The sequence below is a fragment of the Mustela lutreola genome, chromosome 5 (assembly GCF_030435805.1).
Source record: "Mustela lutreola isolate mMusLut2 chromosome 5, mMusLut2.pri, whole genome shotgun sequence".
In the NCBI taxonomy this organism is placed as follows: Eukaryota; Metazoa; Chordata; class Mammalia; order Carnivora; family Mustelidae; genus Mustela; species Mustela lutreola.
Genome location: NC_081294.1, coordinates 157,354,213 through 157,379,115, shown reverse-complemented (window position 1 = coordinate 157,379,115; position 24,903 = coordinate 157,354,213). Strand labels below are relative to the sequence as shown.

Below are 24,903 nucleotides of genomic sequence, written 5' to 3'. Positions count from 1 at the left end.
GCAGCTCAGGACAGGACCTAGTGGCATCTTACCTCTCCCACCCTCCTGTGGGCTCCAGTGGGCTCCAGTAGGTCCCAGGGGACAGCCTGCCTTCCTTGCAAAGCCCAGTAGCACTGGGAGCAGAAACTGGGACCAAAGAGTGAGCACCCTGTTTGACAAGCTGGACCAGCCACCTCTTCTTCAGATACAGGGGGAGCCCTGGCATGCTGACTCCTCCCTTCTCCCTTTCCCCTTTCCTGTCTTCCTCCCTCTTCCCTTCCCCTCTCTCCTTCCCTGGTGGTGCCCTTTCCCAATGCCCACTTCATCCTTTTTCCTTTCTACATGCCTGTCTTCTAGAGTTTCTTCTCTTTCCTCCCCATTACTTCCCTTCATCTGAATCTCCTCTTTGGTCCCTTTGTCCCAGCTCTCTGCTCCTCCTCCCCTTCCCTGGCCCCTGTTCAGCTCCATCCCGACTGCAGGCAGAGCTGGACTAAGATGCTCACTTGCTAGCTCAGCCACCCTCCAGAGAAGTCACTCTTCGGTGGCCACCTTCCTGACCCCCTGGTCCCTTCTCCACTTGTTCAGATATTGCTCTGAAGTCTGAGGAGGACAGAGCGGGGCTGCCACAGAATCAGGCCAGAGGAGAAACCAAACCATGTGTCCACACTGTCCCTCAGCACTGCTGCTCTGAGAGCTTTCAGAGTCCTCAACAGGGTTAGGATTTAGGGGCTTCTTCAGAACCGGGAATGAAAACAACCATAGATCAAAAGAAAAGCTATGGCCCCCACACAAAAATAACTATGTTTAACATAGTTAAAACTATGTTAACTCTGAAGTCCCAAAGTCGAAGAATTGCCTTGAATCTGTCACTAGAAAGCACCCAAGGCCTCACTCTCTGGGTTCTGGGTGCCCTGGGAATGGCAGGAGGCTCTGACATGTGCGTGGTGGTGCCTAATGATGGGGGCTAGCCGGCCCGCTGGCGGGGGGGGGTGGTGTCGGGGGGGGGGGGGGGGGGGGGTGGTGTTACCTCGTGTGGCGCTGTCCCTGGCCCGACCCCATGCGGAGTGGGTGTGGCGCGGCATCCAGGGTGGTCCTGGTGCCCTGGGGTTCACGGGAGGCTGTACCCCGACACCCCCCGCCCCACGCTCCTGGCCCGCGTTTTCTGCTCCAGGAGTGCGGGAGCGCACGGGTGGCGAGTCCGGTGGGTCCTGCAGTCCCGACTGGGCCGCAGCTCATCACCGTGGCGCTGCGCGCCCCTCCTCCGCCAGCCCCTCCACCTCCTCCCAGACTCTCCGCGGCCCCATACTCCGCAAGCTCACTTCCTGCCTCGGTTATTAGCAAAGCCCTTTCTCCGGGCCGCCCCCGCCCCGCCCGCCCCCCTCCCTCCTGAGTCCTCTGGGAGCTCACTTCCCGCTTTGGAAATTTTCAAAGCCCCTTCTCTGCGCCGCCCTCGCCCCCTCCCTCCTGAGGCCCCGGCCGGGGCTGGTGTGCGGGGTGAAGCCCCAGCGGGCTGCAAGCATTGCCAGCGCTGGCGCTGGGCAGCCTCCTAGCCTGGCTCCCTGAGCGGGTGTCCGCGCGCGGCCTGGCTGCTTAAAGATCATCAGTCCTAAAGGCCGGCTGCACTCTTGGGTCAGTTTGCTGGCTTCCTGATTGTGCCCAAAGCCAGGAACCAGCTTCCCCAGCACAGGCCTGGGCTGAGATGCCTGCCCAGGATCTGTCTGAGCAGTCTCCTTGTCTCCAGGCAGGGATGGCACTTCGACCTGGATGTTTGGGTTTTTTGTTTGTTTTTTTGGTCATTGGTTATTATATGACTTCCAGGGTAGGTGCTCCACAAAGGGAATGAAAACAGGATGCCTGATATATACGCATTAAGCCATTCTAGAGAAATAGCTTGGGGTTCTCTGGGAAACGCGGCATTGGTCCTTGCACTATGGTTTAATGGAAAAGGGATTATGCACTAAGTTACTTAAGTGAGCATAGGTTGAAATCGTTTACTGAGAGTAAATATGTAAAATAGTTATATTTTAACTAAATCTATCATCAATCATTAATCTATTACACGAAGGTTACAGGCAATTTAAATGCAAGAGCACTCTCTTCAGGGTTTTAAATAATCCGTGTCTGTCTTGGCACATGAGAATGCAAAGATAGGAAATGGTTTGTAAAAGATCATATAATAGCTTTTACTATACGGTATCAGCAATTTATCATAAAGGAGCGGCCTCCAGCTAAAAACTCAGCTTTGAAAAATGCCAAAAAGCAGCAAACGTTTCCATACCCTCTTGGTGACCAGAGGCATGCTTTTGCCCCTCATCATCTCTTTCGTGGTTCTGAGGCCCATGGCCCTCAGTAGTTTAGTGTCTTATTCTCTGGAATAGGCAATTGAAGAAATACCAGGCCCAGAGAAGAAGGTCCTGCTGGGTGTCTGAAGAAAGTACAACCTTTTAGATGAAGCTTTCTGGGGAATTTGTTAGTGGTTTGGTCTGCTTCTGATAGGAAGGGACATTTTTTTTGAAGATTTTATTTATTTATTTATTTGACAGATCACAAGTAGGCAGAGAGCAGGCAGAGAGAGAGAGAGGTGAAAGCAGGCTCCCCACTGAGCAGAGAGCCAGACATGGGGCTCAATCCCAGGACCCTAGGATCACGACCTGAGCCAAACGCAGAGGCTTTAACTCAGTGAGCCACTCCAGTGCCCCAGGAAGGGAAATTTTTTAAAGAGTATTTTCTCTTTGAATCTATTTTGAGGTTTGGTTTGTGGTTCTTTCTGACTTCTCATGAAGATGGAATTCTTTCTGAGGTTGGTTGTCAGGAACCGCATATCAAATCGAGCTATCTTGTTAGCAATAAATAAATAAATCAATAAAAGCTCAAGTGTTGGTGTAAAGCTAATATGCTTTTCAAACCCCGAACTATAATTCTTGTATCGTGGTTGTTATTTATCATATCACACAGGAGAGAGGTGGCAGAAATGCACTTTCAGGTTAATTTTTTTACAAGGAAGATTGACTTATGAAGCTACTTTGTTATTCCCTTTCATTCAATTTCCCTGTACCTCCTTTTCTATGAATTGTAACGGTAACCCATCATTATTTTTATTGTTGGCACGTGCTTTGTGAACCCTAAAGTGTACGCTATTAATGGGAGCGCTTTTCTTTTTTTTTGTAGTTTACGAAAAACTAATATTTTTTAAATTTATTTTTTATTTATTTTCAGCATAACAATATTCATTCTTTTTGCAACACACCCAGTGCTCCATGCAAGCAAGTGCCCGCTATAATACCCACCACCTGTTACCCGAACCTCCCAACCCCCCGCCCCTTCAAAACCCTCAGATTGTTTTTCAGAGTCCATAGTCTCTCATGGTTCAGCTCCCCTTTCAATATCCCCCACCTCGCTTCTCCTCTCTACCTCCCCATGTCCATGAAAAACTAATTTAAAAACATTCATCCACCAGATTACCCAAAGGGCTACCATATAAACTATCTGTCGTTACATTATGTCCCGATGTGGAGCTCGATCCCAGGATCCTGAGATCATGACCTGAACTGAAGGCAGAGGCTTTAACCCACTGAGCCACTGAAAGACCCTCGATCCGCACCCAAGAAGCAGACACCAAGCCTCCACTGGATGCAAGTTGCAAGAGGTTTATTGGTTACACAGGCGCCTGCGGACGCATCAGCCTTTGTGGGCTGAGCACACCGGGATAGATTGGGGAGCAGATTATATAGGGCAAGGGTTGGGGTGGCGGGAAGCGAGCTTACAGAAGCAGATGCTTGGTTACAGGGATCTGATTGGTTAACTTAAATCAAGCATTGTCAGGCACTGGGTTTAAGGCAAGGACACAACGGTTTGTTCTGGTGGGCCTTGGCTCAGCACTCTGGAATGTCCCAGGTACACTCTATTCCTCATTTGTCTTTTCTTTTGACAGACCGGGTGATCACAGACAATAGACATCCTGGTATGTGTTGCCATCCGGCTATGGGAATAATCAAGCCTTCAGCAAGGGGATAGGGGGTGCTTTGGGGACATCAGGTTGCTAAAACAAGCCTTTACCAAGGAGGAAGGGGGTCTTTCATTCCCCCCTTTTTCTTTATCATGGATAGAATCCTATATCCATTCGCTTTGTTCATGAAGTAAGTCAGTTTGAGATCCTGTCTGTTTAATTAGTTGATATTGCTGTGTCAGTACCATTGTCTGGATTACTGTCAAGCAACCTTTTACAAACTATACGAGTTTATTTAAGATACAAGGGCCGATTGAAAATTGGGCTATTGATAAGGTAACTTCTTTGTTGTAATCTCAAGGACATTTGTAAACCAAGGGAGGCTCCTGTCCTGCAGGATTGTGATTTTAGCAAGTCAACTATTTATCATTTTATGGCAGTTAGGGGTGCCTGAGGAATGCTACACATATGGAGGGGAGCGGGTGAAGGGGGGATGCAAGGCGCCAGCTTTTAAAGACCCTTAAATTTTTAAGGTGGTTGAAGGTGGAAGGTCTCATCTTCTATAACTTCTTCGTGCTGAATAGGGGTGTAGAGCTGTCCCTACCTACTGGGGTTAATATTGATCAGGGTAGGAATGTATAAGGGAGTTTCGAAAGGTGGAGGCAGTTGAATCCAGCGCTGACAGTGAAGAGGTGTCCTTGAGCGCGACAAGGATCATCTGTCGTGGTGTAGTCATTGTAGCAATGGAGTCTTGGCACCAAGTAGAGAAACATGGAACAAAGCAACATATTAAGGTTAATAAGGCGATAGGAATGAGAAGCCCGAAAAGGAGATTCGGCCATAGTCCTCCTTTAAACCAGGAACTTAACCATTTACTGAGAGAGAGAGAAGGATCTTGTAGGCCTTAATTTGGGTATTCATATCTTTTATTAGTCCTGTGACATTTTTGTGATAGTCTGGGATGTACACACAATATTCTGTCTTGATAATTGCACATGTGCTACCCTGGGCTGCTGTCAGGACATCTAAGGCCATCCTATTTTTTAGGACTGCCTTGCGTATCTGTGACACTTCGGTATTAAGCTGGGAGATGCTATTTAGTCAATTATTGAGTGTCTTTGTAGTATATTTATTAAGGACTTCTACATGCCACATGACATCCCCTAGTCCCGCAGATGGAACAAAAATACCATTTAAAAACAGATCGTGTTCATCTTTGTTTTAAGTTAGTGAGATTAGCAGGAGTTGTAATGGTTTTAGTAATGCGCCCATGATTCCAGGAAAATCCCCTTTCCTTCCAAATAGCTCTATGGGCATGTGGTACCAGGAAGGCATATTTGGAGTCAGTATAAATGTTAATTCTTAGGCTTTGGCAATTGCAAAGTGCTAGTGAGCACTATGGCACATCTAACTTTTCTTCTTCTTTCTATGAAAACTGTTTTCATCAGAAAACCAACTGTCATTTGTAATTTTAACAGGGGCATCTTAAACCTGGCCATATAGAATAAGCTAGATTAATAATCTCTGAACATTTTTGCTCTATAGAGAAAGAAGTACAGTGGTCAGGTTCAGGCATACAGGTAACTAGGTTTAAAGTTTGACAAATTATAAGTTTTATTTCTGGCATCTCTGTTAGTGTAGCCCAGTATTTAATAAGTCGGCCTCCATCATCCATTGGTGGCCTTTGGCTACTAAGACAAATCTGGACCTGATGTGACATTATTACAGTTAGGGACTGTCCCATAGTGAGCTTTGAGGCTCTTTTATGAGGGCTGTTTTAGGTTTTGCTAAAGCATCTGTTTGCAATTGCACCTCAACGGAGGTGGCCTCTAAATAAATAAGACTAAGGGATGAAACCAATAAGAAGAACTTTGAGTGGTCCAACCTTAACAATATCCTGATTACAGAGGATCATTGTCAAGTGGGAGAAGAGTGCGGTATGCTGGCTTTTAGGCAATTTTATTATTCCAGTCGTTTAATCATGTGCCATGGGGTCTGCTAATATCCCCATAAAATAATAAGATTGACTAAAGAAGCTATTGTACAACTTCTCTGAAGTTTACCTCAAATTGTTTAGCTTAGGTAAACAAACATTTAAAGACAATCAAATCTAGAATTTAACATCCATAAAGGTGTGTTATTAAAACAGAATTTTTCTCTCTAAAATAACCCTCATTTACAGAGATAGCCAAATCAGGACTAATTCACTTGTGAAACAAGTTTAGTTTTAACAAACTTGGCCTATTATTTACATAAGCTCAGCAAGAACAATGAGTGTGATCAATAGATCTTTTAGCATCTGCTTTGCTGGACCTTTTAATAAGGAATCTCTAGGTTGAACTTTTAGTAGCCTCTCCGGGCCAGAAACCAAGCCCTATACTTGCCATCAGGCATGCCTGCAATACCTGTCGATTTGGGCGAATTCCTCCGTGGGCGAATTCCTCTTCTGAGATCGCACCTACCAAGGAGTGACATTCTTTACTCACCTGGTGAGGTTGCTGGGAACTCTGTAAGCAAGGTATCAGGCCAACAGTCCCAAGGGGCTTTATGGCTCCAGGTTTTATAAAGTCAACCTTAGTTTTTTTAAACTGTCTGGTCATATCCAAGTCTTTTTAAATATGACATTCCAGTCAAAGCCTTGGTAAAATAACCCGTGTTTCCAATTCTTTCCTGTTACAAGGAGAACAGATTCCTATTGGACTTATGCAAATGACCGATTGTCATGGAAGAATGCTTACTTACTGAGACCTTTTGGTTTCAGAGGGTTCAGATAGAGAGAAAAGCTTGAATGCTTTGAGCTCTTTTATAAATGAGCACTTTTACATCTCTATAATATAGTTACAGATAACTAGGAGGAAGTATCCCTAGTCTGGAAGAGCAAACATCAGAGAGAACCAGCAATGTTTAAAGTAAGACAAAACATTAAGAGATATAACATTATAATTTTTTTTTTTTTTAGTCCCATGTTACCAAATCTGGTGAATGCGGCTTTAGTCAGTTTTGGAAATTTTTACCCATTTTAGTTTTAGGATTTTTAAGTATATCAAATATCTGTATTTGTCCTGAAAGTCCTTTATAGGAATCTCCTTGAAAATAAAACTCATTTTACAAGAGAATTAAAACAATGATAAATGACAAAAACTCAGAATGGATATGGTTAAAGCTAAAGAGACATGGGAGTTTGCAATTTAGCTGCAAGGAAATCAGGTTATTTTTGTGATACATAACATTTCCATAATTACAGTATCAAGCGATGATCTCTCAAAACATTAGAACTTTAGGAAGTGCGTAGAATCTCTAGAATAGTTATAGTATTTTCCCAAATGTAATCCAAGGTTTATCATCGGTTCAGTAGTATTTCATGAGCAACTTCATATATCAGGGAAAAGCCTGAGTCAAAGAGATTTACAATTTAAATCTTGTCAACGTTTGCTAAGATCTTAGAAAGTTTTGAAGCACATGCCTAAATATAATAGGGATGTTAAATACCTGATAAAACAAAGCATAGAAACTGGTTTTTCTGGGCAGGCAAAGAGAAAATAATTTACACTCTCATAACAGGAGATCAATTAATTTAAGAAAATTTTATCCTTTGAACAGAGAATTTCAGTCTTGTACTAATGTAATGTATCTTTAAAACCCATTCATTTAGTCTATCTTAGTCCGTCCTGACCATCTACAACTTTTCTTTGCATTCAGGTTTTGTCCCAAGTCATTTTCTTTTAAACAATCATCTCATTTAGGATAAAATTACCTTTAACAAAATGTATTCCCATTTCTTAAATTTTTCTTACATATTTCCTATTTTCTTACATACAGAGTTTTCCTTATTTCCATTAGTCTCAGTTATACTAAGCAGAACTTTGTATTCTTAGAAACACCTTAATCTCTAGTGAAGACTAAGTATTAACCAATTGTGAACTGTTACAACAGAATTCTTCAGGTGGCAAATTTATGAATCAGTTAAGTGGCAAACAAGTTTACCAACAAATTTAAATATTCTTAATTTCTTTGCAGTAAGAAGTCAAAAGCACAAACCAACAACCAGTAATTAACGACTTAGCATTTTATCCTGTTTGGTTAAGACCTAGATGTTCATAATTCAATTCCATTTGTCATCCAAGCAAAACTTTAAAGCTTTCAGATTATCAAAGACTTTGAAAGCTACTTCAGCAATTACCCATTAGAACTTTGAGACAGACAATTAACCATCAGTTTAGTTATTTCTTTGCTAACAAATTTTGATAAATAACATGAGTTTATTTGACCTTCAGTAAACTTCGAAGTTCCACATTTACTGCTGATAACTTAAAAGACAGGTCTTATTTTAATTAAATCAACAAACTTAACTTAGTTCCAACATTGATTTACGTTCCATCTGGACCCACTCCACTTTGAATGTTTACCTGAGACATGTTTGGGAAGATCTGGAGTGATGGGGTGTTAGGTCCAGGGGGTGCTCTTCTTGCTCCTTGACAGTGAAGAGAGAAGGAGCTGTGGTGCATGATCTAGAGGCCAGTCATGCAGGCTGCACACACGTTGGTACAGAAATAGGAGAAGAGGGAAACAGAAGAAACAAAGTGCTGCCAGGAGGCAGAGAAAGGATTCCCAGTTTTGGAGCTCCTAAGCCCCAACAGAGGAGCAGATGCCATGCTTTTTCATTAGCCATGGGGGAGGGGTTAGGCAGTCTAACTCGGGCCAGAGAACAAAGGGAAACCTCCCCGAAACAAAGAATTTCAGCAGCTGCTTGGGAATATTCCCTATAGTCTCTGTCTCGAGTCAGACCAACCCCAGTTGGCTCCAGTTATAGCCATCAACACAGGAAGTGAGTAAGGGAGAAGCTCCCACATCTATTAGGATAAGCAGAGAGAAATAAAGTCAGAGTCCCCTTTGCTAGGGATGTCCCAGCAACCTGGGATTACTAAAAGAAGGCTTATTTACATAATTATCATCCAATATGTCAGGAGGAAATTTACTAGCAGACTCATTGAATCTGGTTTTAGCTCTTAATACCTATCTCTTATATTCCCTCCCAATATGTACGATGTTGCAGACAAGGGGAGGGGGACCTTTCAGATGCTGTCCTGCTCGCGTCCCCCGCGGGAACTTAGGAGCGTCTTAGCTAAGGTCTATCCGTATAAACCCTGGACCAGGCTACTCCATGGAGTAGATGACCGTTATGCCATATGATGCTCCGCGAGACTCAGGGTGCAGCCCACTCAGACTCCGTAGCCAAAGGCGGTGGAGCCACACAAACATTTATACAGTCAGGCATTCCTCAGATTCAAACAGGTTAGACACCCTCCCTTTAAACAAAATGTAACCTTTATGACCAGTGTAAGGAACATATAACCACATTTAAAGACATTAATAGGACAATTTAGACATTAGACATAGGAGACAAAAACAGCTAACTGATTCAGAAGGTCAGGAGGATCCTTCCTGACTCACAGAGGGTCAGGAGGAGCACAGAGGCTCCTTCCTGACTCACAGAGGGTCAGGAGGAGCACGGAGGCTCCTTCCTGACTCACAGACGGTCAGGAGGAGCACGGAGGCTCCTTCCTGACTCACAGACGGTCAGGAGGAGCACGGAGGCTCCTTCTTGACTCACAGACGGTCAGGAGGAGCACAGAGGCTCCTCCTAACTCATAGACCCCTGAGGCGTCCCCCGGGGTGGCAGGGGAGAAGTCTGAGTTCGTCAACTCCTTCTCCAGCTGCCCACAAACACAGATCAACTACGTAGTTGCTGAAAGGTTGCAGCGCAAGAACATAAAAACAGACAAACAGAGAGACAGAGACACAGATGCTGGCCAGCTTACGTCCCGGTGGGGATTGGCCGGGGTCTTGGGTGGGATTCCAAGAGATCTCGGTGGAACCTCCAAATGAAAGACCCTCGATCCGCACCTAAGAAGCAGACACCAAGCCTCCACTGGATGCAAGTTGCAAGAGGTTTATTGGTTACACAGGCGCCTGCGGACGCATCAGCCTTTGTGGGCTGAGCACACCGGGATAGATTGGGGAGCAGATTATATAGGGCAAGGGTTGGGGTGGCGGGAAGCGAGCTTACAGAAGCAGATGCTTGGTTACAGGGATCTGATTGGTTAACTTAAATCAAGCATTGTCAGGCACTGGGTTTAAGGCAAGGACACAACGGTTTGTTCTGGTGGGCCTTGGCTCAGCACTCTGGAATGTCCCAGGTACACTCTATTCCTCATTTGTCTTTTCTTTTGACAGACCGGGTGATCACAGACAATAGACATCCTGGTATGTGTTGCCATCCGGCTATGGGAATAATCAAGCCTTCAGCAAGGGGATAGGGGGTGCTTTGGGGACATCAGGTTGCTAAAACAAGCCTTTACCAAGGAGGAAGGGGGTATTTCACCACCATCCCCAATGTATTCTCTTCAGTACCAGAATTTGTAACCAATTGACAGATGAAAAAGGAGGCAGTCAAGTGAAAAACAATAGGTCTTAGACCTGCAAGAAATTCGAATAAGATGAATTCAGCTACTCAGGCACTGTTTCACATTTTCAGATCTCTGCAGAGAAGGGGTTAACCTTTTTACAGCATGTAAAAGAGAAGACTATAACACATAATATGTGTAAGCATGTAAATATCAAAAAATATCCCATTAGTTGCTAAGACACACAGGGACTATTTTTTCTCTCAAATTCATGAATATGTAGGAGCAATAAGTGAGAAGTATCATAGTAGAGTTTTCCCCCTGCAAAGAACATGAAGTCAGGGAGAAACAGCACACTCCCAAATAATAGTATATCATAGACTGAAACCAGCCATAAGTTATAATTAAATTTATGGACCATTGTTAACCCCATGATAATATAGTGCATGGTGAATATAATGCACAGTGAAAATTCTGGATACTAAATTGAACCTGCAATTTGAATTTGTTTGTAAACATATATTTACAAAGAAATTATTTGTAAACATCCAAAAACCAATAGTTATTTTCTCTATGTAGTGATTTGCCTTGAATTTTGTTTATTTCTTTACATTGTAATTATTTTTTAAAGATTTACTTATTTGAGAGTGAGAGAGAAAGCAAGCAGGGTGATGGGCAGAGGGAGAAAGTCTCAAGTGGACTCCCTGCTGAGTGTAGCGCCTGGTGCAGGACTTGATCCCAGCACCCCATGATTATGATCTGAGCCAAAACCAAGAGTCAGCCTCTTAACTAAAGGAGCCACCCAGGTTCCCCTTTAAATCTTAATTATTTTAAAAATAAAAACATATGCATTTGGAAACACAACAACATTCTGGATAGCCTAACAAAATATAGTAAATAAGATTCATTTGTTCTACTTTACTATTTTTCTTTGGGAGATTCTGTATGCCTATATAACTATATTTTAGGAAATGATTTGTTTAGTTCATTTAATAGTGCACTGTATTTTTCATTGACTATTTATTCTTTCATAAAGAAGTTTCCATTTACGTTGTGCCAAGTATCGACCATGACGCAAAATGAAACTTTAAAAGGCTACTCTTGACAGAAAAGTATAAAAGAAAATCCTAAAGATCTAAATCTCAATCATCATCAAAGACGACATATAATAAATGGTTCTTTGTAAAACAGTAGCATTATGTAGCATTTAAAAAATGTATACTCTTCACTTCGAAGTCTTTTCGAAATCTAAAATATGACTTTCTATGGTTTGTGTCTCCATATTCCTTTATTGCCAGTTTGAACAAATCCACATGCCTTGATTCAAAGGTAATAAATTCCTCTTATTTGGAAAAATGACGTTTATTTTTGTTCTCTCACCCTTAGCAGGTGGTTTCATTTTAGCACACTTCAGAGTTATAATTTCATGCTTATTAAAAACATTTATTATGATCTACAGAGATGAATGAAACTTTTATTTTATTAAATTATTTGAAAAAATCTGTTATTTTTAAAAATGTATTTCCTTTGAAGAGTTATTTTAGAGCGTTCAGAGAGGATCTAGGAGTATGGTATTATGCAGTTTTTAAGTAGGTCTGAAATGGTTATTTATATGATTGTTTCTTTAAGGCTTATGTATATTGTCCATTATATGCTATAAAATATTTTGAAACTAAATTTAATGTATGTTTTACATAGTTTATTTTTTGGAAAAAAATATTGAAATGACTTATGAAATTCAGTATACTCTCAACATTAATTTATTCTGAAATTTACCAATTGTCTATTGAACCTATTATATGGCAGATATTACTTCAGACTATACTGGTAAATGAAATACTTGGCTTTGTAGAACTTTTATTTTAATGGGTGAGACAATTAAAAGCTATAAAGCTTAATAAAAATTGCACAGTGCATTCAAAAATGATGAGTACAATGGGGAAAAAGAAAAATTCGATCAGGGTGAGAAAAATCAAGGTTGCTAGGCAGGGGATGGGGAGTTAAAATTTTTAATAGGAAGATCAGGGTAGTTACAATGAAGCTGACAATTGAACAAAGGTATGGAAAGGTGATGAATTGGCCCAGAACTATCAGCAATAAGGTCACTCCAGACAAAGGAATTGGCTATCTTGAAGGCCATAGGTTGGATCATGCCTGGCATATCTGAGGAATAGCAAGGAGGCCACTGTGAGTGACTGAAGAGTAGCAGGGAAAGAGGTCACAGAGGTTAAATGAGTGGCTAGATCATGTAAAAGCTTCGACGTCATTGTAAAACTCTGGCTTTTATATTTGGAAACTTACTGTGTGATAGAATTTCTGCTAATAACTGAGAGTTCAAATGTCCATAAAATTTCAAGGATTCTTATTCTAGTAAGACAGAATAAAGAAAAAGAGTTCATACTTTCACATGGTGTAACAAATGCTCGGAGATCCAAGTGTAGGAAGCTATGGGAGCACAGAAGAAGGCACTAAAATCTCACCAATATATTTGATGACTGGGACTATATATAAATTTGTATTTTCTAGATTTTTTATAGTCATGGAATCACACAGTATATACTATTCATTGCCTGGCTTTTCTTTTCTCAGCATCATTACTTTGAGAATCTCCAATTGTAAATAGTTCATTTTGATGTTGAATAGTAATCTCTTTAATGAATAGATCATAATTTGTCTTTGCTCTACTGATGGACATTGATGAACATTTCCACTGTTTTCAATTCTAAAAAATAAAGCTGCTATGAAATTCATATACAAGTCCTTGTATGAACATAGGGTTTGTTTCTCTTGGTTAAATGCCTAGAAGTAAAATGGCTATTTGTGTAACTGCAACATATTTTGCATTTAAAAAAATTTTCAAACTATTTTCCAAAGTGGTGGTATCATGATATATGCCAACAGCAGTTTAGATTTTTTGTTGCTTCTCAATGTAGCTCAGACCAAGTACAATTAGCCTTTATAATTTTAGCCATTCTAATAGATATGTAAGCATGTCTCATTATGATTTTAATTTGTATTTCTTTAATGTGGAGGTTCAGTGGGCTGAGGTCCGGAGCTGATGACCAAGAAAGAATTCTTGAGACATATTTGCTGCAAAAGGGTGGTTTATTGAGGCAAGGGGACAACACCTGTGGGCAGGAAGAGCTGCAGGTTAAGTAATCTGTGGTTGGGGGAAGGTAAGGGAAAGGGAGGTTTCAAGGGAGTTTTCATATGCTAAAGAGGAGTTGTCTTTTACCAAGCCATTAACATCAAGATAGTTGGGAGATGCCTGTCTTGCAGGATTGTGAGCTATGCAAGTTAACTCTTTGTTTCTCCTTTATGGTGGTCAGGGGTGCCTGAGGAATGTTACACATATTACAGAGGGGAGCGGGTGGAGAGGGGGTGCAAGGTGCCAGCTTTTGCTTTGTCCTCAGTCAGCCTCCTGCTCCCTCATCAAGTTCCAAACCTGAGAGGTGGCTCCTGGGAGTGAGGGAGTGCGAGAGAGTGGGAGGGCGGGAGGGCGGCGGGCCTAGGGGAAGGCGCCCAGCCTGCTCCTGCTCTTTGTTTTGGAGACTCACGTGGTCCTGCCTAATTGGCCGCCATAGAGCCTGAGTTCCCAGGGAGGCAGTGGCGTCCTTCGCAGCTGTGGTTCCCGGGTTCTTCCAGCTGCCAGCTGCAGGAGGCTGGAGGCCCTGGGGGGACCACAACTCCCACAAGGCCCCGCACTCCAACAGAGCCTGGCTGATAAAGGGGCGGGGTCTGCGTGGAGGGGCGGGACCATGATGCAGGGGCCTTGGGGCTCAGCATCCCCCTGTGGCTTTCTGGAGCTCAGGAGCTTTCTCATCGCTTGATTGGCATCTGGCAGCTGGACTCATTGGAGTCCTGGGGCGTCGCCTCGGACCGGCTCTCTGACGGGTAGAATGTAATGAAGTGTTAGCTTAGGAGGCACAGTGCTAGGGACTGGGTAGCGCTGAAGCTGCTGGTTGTCCTGGGCTTCCTGAGGAGGCTGTCTGAAAAAGTCACAGGTGCTGGTAGGGGAATCCTGGGGGAAAACTGGGGCCCAAACCAGCACTTTGAGCCTCTGAGCCAGAAGCCAACAATAATTGGGAAAAAGTCCAACTGCGCTGAGGTGCTTTACTTTTGGCTGAGAAGATAAGCAGGAAGGATAACAAACCAATGGGATGTCTGTAGACTTCTACTGGAACTTTTAGGTCTGTCTTCTGTAATTCCTTACCTGTCACTCAGAGGTTTTTTCTTTTTCTTCCTTGGGTTGCCTTCTTAGAGAATTTCTTAGCTTGATATTCCATCTCTCTGGTTTGGTTTTAAGCAGTGCTCATTCTGCTATTCAACCCATCTCTTTGAAAGGTTTCTTTTTACATCTATTGCTATTTGTATTTCCAGGATATCGGTTAATTATTTTTATAACTGCCTGCTCTCATTTCATGATAAGATATTCTGGCTTATCCATATGATTAATTTAATTACATTAATGTTAATGTCGAACACTCCCCCCCCCCCCTTAGGTGCATATTCTCTCTTGAAAGAAAGGATAAAACATATTAAAGCTGTTCTTTTTTTCTGTGGCTTGATTTTTCTGAAACATTTGTGATTGTTGGTTTATGTCTCACTCATTTTTATGTACCTCGAGAGTCACTGCTTTGTACTCTCTTTGCAGGAGGGAGGGGCATGAAGAGGATGAACTGCAGGGTATTTTTTTTTCTTTTTAATGAAAATGGGTAGAATCAGGGTTTGTAACCTACTGGTCACCTGGGTACCCCACCCCATTCCTCCAGAGCCTCGTAATCATTGGGATTTTGCTTGTTTCTTTTACCCAAGCTCCCATACTCTCCAAGCTGGAAGCAAACATCCCATTTTCTACTTCCTGGAAGGCTATACTTTGGTGAAGCTTTGGTTCTAGTCTCTCAGCCAGTTCCCCTTTCATTTTCTTTCTTTTTCATTTTCTTCCTTCCTTTCTTTCTTTCTTTCTCTCTTTTCTTTCTGTCTTTCATTTTTATTCTGGGCTCCTCCCTCCAGGTTTGCGCTGCCTTTCCTTATGTACAAATGGGGATGGTAGGAAAGAGTTACTGAGAAGCCCTTCCAGTTTTTTAAAAAGATTTTATTTATTTATTTGACAGAGAGAGCACAAGTAGGCAGAGCTTCAGGCAAAGGGAGAGTTACAAGCAGGCTCTCTGCTGAGCAGAGAGACTGAAGATGGACTCGATCCCAGGATCCTGGGATCATGACCTGAGCCGAAGGCAGCCACTCATAATTGACTGACAACCCACGTGGCAGGCCCCTCCCCGAGAAAACAAACCAAGAAAGAAAAAAAAAGGACTACAAGAGAACAACCACTACTTCATAGGAAAACTTGTATTGTTCACTTGTTCCCACTATTCCGGTTCATTGTTGTTTTTTTTTTTTTTTACACATAGGTAATTTTTTTAACCTATTTACCATCACAGCGAGTTGTACAGTACATCAAATTCCAAATACCTTTCTAACCTAACATTTTGATACATACACCTATGTTTTTCTTTTGCAATTTTATTTTTTGAATTCCTTTTTCTAAATTTTAGTTTAGTCTAGTTTATTCCTTTTTAGTTTTATCCTCAAATATTCATATAGAGTTAAACTTCAAAGTAATCCCCTTTCCCCAATCAATACTACCCCTATAGGTAAACCAATTTTTAATCCCCTTTATCTTAGGAAAGTTGAGTCCTTTAACAAAGATATCAAGATACATCCAGGAAGAATCAAAACAACCTTCCTCGCACACACTGAGAATTCATAAGAACTCTCCCATCTTCTTCCACCAGTGTTTCTGTGTTTTTTGTGTTTGTCCTGATAGCATATAAATTTTACACTTGTGGTTCTTTTTGACGAGGTTCTTTCTTTATTTGCATATATATATATTTTTTTTTTCTCATGTCATATACATGTATCAGTCTTTTTATCTCTTTTTGTTTGTCTACTTCATTAATCTTACCTTGGGGCCCATCTGGGCTGAACCTTATTTTTCATCTTCCCTTTCTTTCCTGTCTCTCTCTCTCTCTCTCTTTTCTTCTCTTTTTTTACTTTTTTTCTTTTCTTTTGTCTCTCATTTGGGTGGGAATCCTGATTTCTCAAAGTGAATGTGTATATTTGAAGAGAGGACCTCAAGACCTCTGGAAGTCTGCATGCCTCATTCACTGGGCAGGGGACTTCCTGCTTCAGGTATTTGCACAATAGACTCCAGTTAAAGTCCGCCTTCAGCTACGAGTCGAAGCCATGATATTTAAGAACACAGAATAGGGTCCTACATAGCATACACGATGTGACCAATAGGCATTAATGGTCATTCAAGGGTTCTGGTAAATTGTTATCCTCCAGTAGATTATAGAGGTAAAAAACATCTGAAAGAAGGATGAATACCCAACTTTTGTAGCAACATGGATGGGACTTGAAGAGATTATGCTGAGTGAAATAAGTCAAGCAGAGAGAGTCAATGATCATAGGGTTTCCCTTATTTGGGGAGCATAACAAATAGCATGGAGGACAAGGGGAGATGGAGAGGAGAAGGGAGTTGAGGGAAATTGGAAGGGGAGGTGAAACATGAGACTATGGACTCTGAAAAACAATCTGAGGATTTAGAAGGGGTGGGGGGCGATAGGGGGAACGAGGTGGTGGGTACTGGGGAGGGCACGTATTGCATGGAGCACTGGGTGTGGTGCAAAAACACTGGATACTGTTACACTGAAAAGAAATAAAAAAATTTTTAAAAATTTAAAAAGAATCTGAAAGTTCCCATGAAGCAGTGGGTTTTGTTTTGTTTTGTTTTGTTTTGTTTTTTAGAAAGAAGAGGAAGATGGGTCACTAGACTTTAAGAGGTCATGAATAAAGCAGGAGATATAGGAACTGAATCATAAACTTTTGTCGTTAGCTTGGCAGGAGTTGAGGTCTGCATGGAGGTGGGTAGGTCATAGGGAGATAGTGAGGTTAGTACTCCGAAGGGGAGCTGGCATGTGGGCTTGGGTATCAAGAAGTCATCAATGTAATTAAGTGGGATAACCATGTTTGTAATGTGTGTGTGTGTGTGCGTGTGTGTGTGTGTGTGTGTTAACTCTTCACAGCTGGGGATACTGAGTTAGATGGTTATTGATCCCCTATCCAATTCCAACATTCCTAGTATTTATGACTTCTCTGGCTCAAATATTAGCAATGGCTATGGAGAGAAGGGTTAGACCCAAAAGCATGGAGCACAGTGTATAGAAAGTTTCTCCCAAGCTTGAAAGAAGGCTTTATCAGTATATTTTTGTCTACTCAGGCTGCTATACCAAACACAGGCTGGAGGGCTTAAATGGCAGAAATGTATTTTCTCACAGATCTGGAGGCCAGAAGTTCCAGATCAAGGTGCCAGCAAGGTTTGTCTCCAGTGAGCCTTTTCTTGTTGGTCTATAGATCACTATCTTTTCAACTGTGCCCTCAGATGACCTCTTCTCTGTGGGCTCCCAGAGGGGAGGTAGGGGGAGTGCTTTCATGTGTTTCCCCCTTAGGAGGACACCAGTCCTAGCAGATTAGGACTCCTGTGACCTCACCAAGCTTTCAGTACCTCCTTCTAGGTAGGCCCTATCTCCAGATCCAGTCACACTGGAGATTAGGAATTCTTCATATGACTTTTGTGGGGACACAATTCAGTCCATAACAATTAGTACAGGAGAAAAACCATGGAGAGAATTCTAGAGGAGTCACACGTTGATGTTATAAGGTAAGTGGGTATAAAAGAGCACCTCTGAAGTCCAATAGGTCATTAGAGCTAGAGGCCGACAGGAAAGTCCCGTACGTGCCACAGTTTTGAGTTTGATGCAAGCGAAACTCTGAAGGGAAGATATTTGGGAGGCCTTGGCCAACCACTACTTCCAGCCAGGGGTGATTCTCGAGGGAGTATCTCTCGGAGTGCTGCCTAGAATCAAGACTTTGGGGTTGGAAAAGTGCCACTTCCAAAGCTGGAGAAGGATGGTGCTGTAAGTTACTTGAAGAGTACTGTTCTGGGAGATAGGAGATCTGGGGTGTCCTCTTTGTTCTGCTGCTGACCAGATGTGAAAATGCAGATTAACTCCCTAACCATCTCAGTTCTACCACCATGTGCTGCTGTCATGTGTCCCAAGCCCCAGAGTTAGTTTTATCCATAAGCAGAACCGGGTCTTTTAGTTCCCAATCTCTTAATCGGGCCGATCGTCACAATATATAGCGGACACGTGACAGCCACAGGGGAGAAGTAAGGGTTGTCTTCCCCTCAGGGAGAGTGGAAAAGCTCTAGGAGAGGGCATACCAGTAGAACAAAGGCAGCCAGTGCCGGGGAGTGGAGCCACGGGGAAGAGTGTGCTGATGACAGCCTTGTGGAGGGAGGGCAGAAAGAGCCACCACCATGACACTTGAGTTACAGATCGAGCTTGGGGATAGAGAAGGAATCAGGGCACGGTAGAGCAGCAGCTAGCAAAGTGATTCTGTTGAGCTTAAGCTCATAGTGCCTTAGCGAATTAGAATGGGAAATACCATGCTATTGTCTGTGTCTCTGTGATTGTGTGAGTATGAGTGACAGAGTGGGGACAAAGAGAGAGGGAGAGAGAATACATTAAATTTTAAAGAAGGACAATAAGGGACGCCTGGGTAGCCTACTCAGTTAAGCATCTACCTTTGGTTCAGGTCATGATCCCAGGGTCCTGGGATTGGATCCCATACCAGGCTCTAGTGGGGGGCCTGCCTTCCCTCTGCCTGCTGCTCCCCTTGCTTGTGATCTCTCTCTTCCTCTGTAACAAATAATAGTAAAAAATAAACGAGGGTGATATGTTATGTTTACTTTTGTTACTGATGCCAGACATGGGTTCAGAGGATTGAAGAGGGAGATCCAAGGAGCTAGCCTCTCAAGAGGAGTGAATACCTAGTCACTGGTAAGACCCCTGGTCCTGCAATACAATATGGCTCCTGTGATCTGGGTCCTGTTACATGCCCCTCGCCATCCTTAACCCGATAGTTTGATTCTTCATTGCGTTCAGTGTGGGGAACTGGGAGAAGCTATGACACTTGGCCCTTTGTGGAGGAATTTTAGTAGTATATATAACAATAGTTATCAGTTCTGGAGCACTTCCATGACTCTGCTGCAGGCACACCTGGGTTTAGAGCAGTGAGATAAACATAGAAATAGATGTGGGCTCTGTTCCCAAGAATCTGAAACCCACTATTCTCCTTGTCCCCTTCCCATTCTGTCTTCTTCAGCCCTTGTGCAATCCCACCAAGCAGGAAGCTTGCTTCTCCCCGTCCCTCTGCTTCTCCCCCTGATTGTGCTCTCATTCTCTCTCTCTGACAAGTAAATAAATCAAATGTTTTAAAAAAATTATAAAAAAGGCAAAACAAATAACCATTTTTGGAGAGTGATTTTCTGAATGCAGTTATGGGCAGTGCTGGGTACTGAAGAAGACGCTCTGCTGACCAGAGGAGTGGGGAAATTACAGAACAAATTCCACAGGTCATTGAATATATCACTTTCATCACCCCACCCATATCATTCATTAATCTCTAGCCCAGCCAATATGTTGGTTATAAAAATGAGCTTTCTCCAAACTGACAGGAAGTTCTCGTTTTAGCAATGTAAATCATTCTGATCTTTATCACTAATGTGATCTAATCCTGTCTAGTAAAGAAACTTGAGAGTTCTATATCTCTGTAAACATTTAAGAAAAACAATGGACTCAACTCTAATTACTTTTTAACTAACTTGACTTGCCAAAGGAAGGAGAAAGTAAATATCAGAAATCTTACCACTAAGCACAAGTTGCAAGTTATACCTGCCAAAATGTGGTTCAAAATACAAGTAACCAGTCTCCTTAGAAGCCTTTTACCTTCTTATATCTGTTATGTTGGGTAAATGAGTATTTACTAGAACACAGCTGGCTCAGTGATCACAATTCAGCTTACCCTCAGAAATATAAATAGATTACATGTTTAGCCCGGTAACTGGACACTGATATAGAATTATTCACTGGCTGATTCCTAGATCAGAAACCACAAAAAAATTTTCTTTTTTATGGAAGTATGGCTGTTACAATAGTCTCACCTGTACCACATAGTGATTGACTTAACTACTCTATACGTTACAGCTCTAGATGTAACATTTTAATAAAACAACAATATCTTTGATGGTATCATGGAAATGTAAGTGCCTTGTGCACTTTTCTTAATGTGTATAATTACCTAAACATCATAGTAAGTAAATCAAGGCCATTGTCAAGCTTCCGTCAAGGAGAGTCCTTAACTAGAGGGATTTCCCATTGCTCTCAGGATGATAACCTCTGAGTTACAGGTTCCATTAGTTGGCCACACACATTTGGAGCCTTGTGGACTTTCTGACAGCTGAGCAACATATCTCTGTTTCAAGCATTGTGATCCCTGTTCTTACTGCAAGAGTGACAGTTGTCACTTTTCCTGTGACCCCTGTCTTTAGGAAAGTGTCTGACTCAGAAAGTCGAGTCAGTACCCCCCAAAGGTATTTTCAGGAGAACCACCTCAAAGATGATCACCTGAGATACTGTCAAGAAAAAAAAAAAAAAACTGAAATTCTAAGCAACATCCATAATAAGTCTTTTCATGTTGATAAGGAAAGATTTTCCCCTAAATACCAGATAGGCTCCATGAAAGTGAGATCTTTACCTATTTTGTTCACTGTGTCACCAGTCCCTAGAAGAGCGCCTAAGACATCACTCAAGATTAGGTTGCTTTGAATGAATCAAATGAATGAATGAACTGTAGCCTTTAATAGTGAGGTAGTTTATGGTCCTTAGGCAAGAGATGGGATTTGTGTTGGGATTTCAAGAATGGGAGGTGCCGAAGAGAAAACTGAGAAGCTAAATGTGAAAATATGCAATTTACTGACTGGAGTAGTTCTGAACACATTTTAAACATAATTAAACTATGGCTGTGGGTCTATATGCGTTTTCATAATTTTCCCTTGAAAATGTGAGGCATACAGATGTCATCTCCAGTGAATTCTCCTTGTCCGTATACAGAATCACCAAAAAAAAAAAAAAAAAAAAGGCATTCTGACAGTCCTCAGCCCATCCACTCCAGGATTGTGACTCTTTCTTCCCCATGTTCTTTCTGACATCATGGACTCTCAGGTTGACCTCTCCCATCTTGGGTCCCACTCTCATTAGCTGTAGAAGTCATGCGATGTTTGTGATGTGAGGGTGGCAATACTCTCTGACCTTTGGTTACAATATGTCTTTGAAAGCCAGTGTTTATTCTGCTTTTACAGCATTTCTCCATTTGAACTGGCCACCTTTTAAGTGGTCATTAGCCACATGTGGCTACTAGCCATGGGACTTAGACAGCAGAGGTGTGGAAAGTCCGCACATTCTTCCACTCAAAGGATATTGTGAGTTATGCTACATCTTTTTTTTTAAGTGTCTTTTTTAGATATTTAAATTCAATCAGCCATTGATAGTACATCATTGGTTTCAGAGAATTTAGTAACTCATCAGTTGTGGATAACCCTTGGTGCTCATCACATCACGTGTCCTCCTTAATGCCTATCACCCAGTTACTCCATGTCTCCCACTCCCCTCCCCCCCCTCAGCAACTCTCAGTTTGTTTCCTATAGTTAAAGGTGCCTCATGGTTTGTCTCCCTTTCTGATGACTCCCATTCAGTTTTCCCTCCCTTCCCTCTGATCCTCTGTACTACATCTTAATCTCAACAGTCAAGCAGTGGTAGTAATTCAGTCATGGAGTCATGCATATTCTAAATCTGATGAGGTGGATTCCTATACTGCCTTTGTCTCTGCTAGAGCACTTCCATTTGTTATATTATTGCTGCTGTGTTCATGTTTCTCGTTCACTGAATGTCTGATAAAAGAATTAGTAAAATGTGTGACTGCAGAAAATACAATGGCCATGGATGATGAAGATTTTCTCCTTGACCAGACTGGAGTCAAGTTCCTCTGAGTCCTCTTTCTGTCCAGCCTTGACCTCAGGCTCCGCCCACTTAGCCCAGTTTTAGCAAGAAATCTGCTTAGTCAATTTTTCAGCAATCTCCTATCCTACTCTTGATATCTGATCAAATTCCTTATCTCTCACCCCTGGTATCTTACCACTCTTTTTTTTTAAGATTTATTTAGTTTGACAGAGAGAGAGCCTGAGAAGGGCGAATAGCAGAGGGAGAGAGAGAACCAGACTCCCCACTGAGCAGCAAGCCCAATGCCAGGCTTGATCCTGGGATCAGATCATGACCTAAGCCAAAGCCAGAGATTTAACCAACTAAGCCACCCAGGTGCTTCAGTATCTATAACGCTTAATATCTGATCAAATCCCTTATTCCCAGGGCACCTGGTTGGTGCAGCTGGTTGAACGTTTGACTCTTGGTTTCTGCTCTGGTCATGATCTCACGGTCCTGAGATTAAGCCTCACCTCAGGCTCTATGCTCAGTGAAGAGTCTGATTAAAATTCTCTTTCCCTCTCCCTCTACCCCTACCCCTGCTCCCTCTCTCTAAAATGTATTAATAAGTCTTTTCTAAAAAATTCCTTATCCCCTGATCTCAATAGTTTATGACCCTAGCCTTCCTTCAACAATATTACTGTCCAGATGGTTTAGCCAGAATCCCTTCATCCTTACCCTTGATGTTCCATCTTAATTTTACATTCAGTGACCCCCACCATGCTCTTTAGCTGTAAATCTCCATTTGTCTGAGCTGAGCCAGATTTCTTTCCCATACTATAAAATAAAATCCCATTGTAGTAGCATCCCTTGAATAAAATCTTTCTTACTGTCTTTAATGGGTGTCACAAATTTTTTTTTTTCTTTAACAGTCAGGAGGGTGCTAATGGAGTACCATGACAAAAGGCCTAACTTCCTATAATGGACATTTCCTTGGTTTACCTGACAAATACTCTTTCTCTCTTCTAAGGAAAATTTCCAGTTCTCAGTATAACTGCCAACTGGCCCAGGGGTGGACAAGTGAGTCAGATGAGACCAAAATGAAAATTCTGTTGAGACACTGGACCTTGAGGATTCAAGCCAAGGACAAAAAAGTGTTGGTACTCCATTATTCTGATGGTGCATTAACTCCTGCTTTTTTGGTTCCTGTGTCTATCACTGCCCCTGCCTTTTTGAAGATAATGACCATTCATCTGAGTACACGGTTCACAGAATCCCTTTGCAGTGGCCCATGCAGGCCAAGATAGTAGAGCATAATAGATCTCTGTAAGTTTTTAAAAAATGTCTTTGTCCCTGTTGCCTATGGCCATTAAAGACAAAAGGTCAAGGGGAGGGGGATATTGGAAAAGGTGAAGTTATAGTTACTCACTGATTTTTTGATTGGTAGAGAGAAAGCAACATACCGGGCCAGTGGATAAGTGGAGGAAACATCTTTGGCTCTAGGAGGAATGGGGGAAGGAGAAATATTAATAATCTTTGTCTTTGGAACTGCCCCTGAAGACATCCCCACACAGGAAAATGACCTAGCGTGATTCTCCTAAACTTCGGCAAGCCCCTTAAATTTAACAGACATCTAGATCTGATACTCCCTGCTGGATAACTCTGATCATTATTTGATTGTTCCTTATTTTATTTTAAAATTATTTTTAAAGAAAATTTTAATCTAAATACAATTAATTAACATATAATACTAGTTTCAGATATACAGGTTAGTGATTCATCAGTCTTTTATAACACCCAGTGCTCACTGTATCACATGCCTTCCTTAATGTCCATCACCCAATTACCCCGTCCACCCATCCCCCTCCCCTCCAAGAACCCTCAGTTTGTTTACTGTGATTAAGAGTCTCTTCTGAGGGGGACCTGGCTGGCTCAGTGGGTTAAAGCCTCTCTGCCTTCAACTCAGGTTATGATCTCAGGGTCCTGGGATCGAGCCCCACATCAGGCTCTCTGCTCCCTGGAGAGTCTGCATCCTCCTCTCTCTCTCTTCCTGCCTCTCTGCCTACTTGTGATCTCTGTTTGTCAAATAAGTAAATAAAAATCTTTTTTTTTTAAGTCTCTTCTGGTTTGTCTCCCTCTTTGACTTCATCTTGTTTTATTTTTTTCCTTTACTTCCCTATGATTCTGTTTTGTTTCTTAAACTCCACATATGAGTGAGATCATATGATAATTGTCTTTCTCTGACTGACTTATTTCGCTTGGCATAATACCCTCTACTTTCATCCCTGTCGTTGCAAATAATTGCCATTTATTTTAACTCGACAGAGAAGGCCACTAGAAACAGCAGGTGATGGCCCCAGCTCCTATCCCTCCATGCAGAACATCTGTCAACACCTGTGGACATCTTTTCCTCCCCCCATTCCTATGAATTTTGCTCAGTTGTAACATGGCATGGACAAATGCTGTTGGCTGGTGGCATGGACACACTGGACAAGCTTGGCCTTCGGTAAAACAAAGACTGGATTCAATTACTCAAACCGAAACAGGAATGCTTGGATGAACAAGCCTGCCAGGAAGTCCCACTGGAGGTACTCAACCTGTGCCCCTTCCCTCTTTGGACCAAGAACCCGAACTTGAGAGATGAATGGCTTATCCAAGGTTATGGCAAGGTTACACAGAGCTGAAATTAGAC

At 42.3% G+C, this 24,903-nt stretch overlaps 1 long non-coding RNA gene across 1 annotated transcript; it reads left to right on the top strand.

The window, feature by feature from the left end:
- Nucleotides 1-21,088: 21,088 nt before the first annotated feature.
- Nucleotides 21,089-24,642, top strand: LOC131831456 (uncharacterized). The gene is made up of 3 exons (XR_009353655.1): nucleotides 21,089-21,715; nucleotides 23,242-23,367; nucleotides 24,537-24,642. It is a non-coding gene; the product is annotated as an uncharacterized LOC131831456 (long non-coding RNA).
- Nucleotides 24,643-24,903: the final 261 nt, after the last annotated feature.